This window comes from Nomascus leucogenys, chromosome 22a, assembly GCF_006542625.1.
Source record: "Nomascus leucogenys isolate Asia chromosome 22a, Asia_NLE_v1, whole genome shotgun sequence".
Taxonomy (NCBI): Eukaryota; Metazoa; Chordata; class Mammalia; order Primates; family Hylobatidae; genus Nomascus; species Nomascus leucogenys.
In genome coordinates this window covers 83311108-83312311 of record NC_044402.1, presented here as the reverse complement: position 1 = coordinate 83312311, position 1204 = coordinate 83311108, and the positions used below count along the sequence as shown (strand labels likewise).

At 41.5% G+C, this 1204-nt stretch overlaps 1 non-coding gene across 1 annotated transcript; it reads right to left on the bottom strand.

The window, feature by feature from the left end:
• Positions 1-400: 400 nt before the first annotated feature.
• LOC115832741 lies at positions 401-506 on the bottom strand. Its single transcript, XR_004028239.1, has one exon. It is a non-coding gene; the product is annotated as a U6 spliceosomal RNA (small nuclear RNA).
• Positions 507-1204: the final 698 nt, after the last annotated feature.

Below are 1204 nucleotides of genomic sequence, written 5' to 3'. Positions count from 1 at the left end.
GCATTATTTCTGAGGGCTCTATTCTGTTCCATTGGTCTATATCTCTGTTTTGGTACCAGTACCATGCTGTTTTGGTTACTGTAGCCTTGTAGTATAGTTTGAAGTCAGGTAGCATGATGCCTTGGAGGAGTTTTTTTATAACCCACCTTCTGAAGCCTACTTCTGTTAATTCACCAAACTCAGTCTGCATCCTGTTTTTTTGTCCCTTGCTGGCAAGGAGTTGTGATACTTTGGAGGAGAAGAGGCATTCTGGTTTTTGGAATTTTCAGCCTTTTTATGCTGTTTTTTTCTCATCTTTGTGGATTTATCTACCTTTGGTCTTTGATGCTGGTGACCTTCAGATGGGGTTTTTGTGTGGACATCCTTTTTGTTAATGTTGATGCTATTCCTTTCTGTTCATAAAAATATGGAAGGCTTCTCAATTTGCGTGTCATCCTTGCCCAGGGGCCATGCTAATCTTCTCTGCATTGTTCCAATTTTAGTATATGTGCTGGTGAAGCGAGCACAAAGCTGGGTAATTTTTTTTTTTTTTTTTTTTTGAGCTGGAGTTTTGCTCTTGTTGCCCAGGCTGGAGTGCAATGGCACAATCTCAGCTCACAGCAACCTCCGCCTCCCGGGTTCAAGTGATTCTTCTGCCTCAGCCCTACTGAGTAGCTGGGATTACAGGCATGAACCACCACACCCGGCTAATTTTTGTATTTTTTAGTAGAGACAGGTTTTTTCCATGTTGGTCAGGCTGGTCTTGAACTCCCAACCTCATGTGATCTGCCCACCTCAGCCTCCCAAAGTGCTGGGATTACAGGCATGAGCCACCGCACCTGGCCAGACTAAGTTTTACATAGCACACATCACGTAGAAAGTTGCCTAAAATGCCTCTTGACATTTCTCCCTCGTCCCAAAATGTCACACTTACGGCGTTGTTAGGTTTACTTCACGAGTCTTTTAAGGACCTTGTTGGTTACGTTGGGCCTATCTGGATAATCTAGGATAATCCTATTTTTAATTAGTCACCAAAATTTTATTTAATCTCATGTCAGATTAGCTATGGTACCATTGAGTGGTCTCTAGTTATGGTGGGGGCAATATTTATGTTTTAGTTAAAATAATAAATGCAGATATTTTTAGAAAATTAAATAGAATTTACTGTAATCCCAGCACTTGACTCACAGTTCTGCATTGCTGGGGAGGCCTCAGAAAACTTACA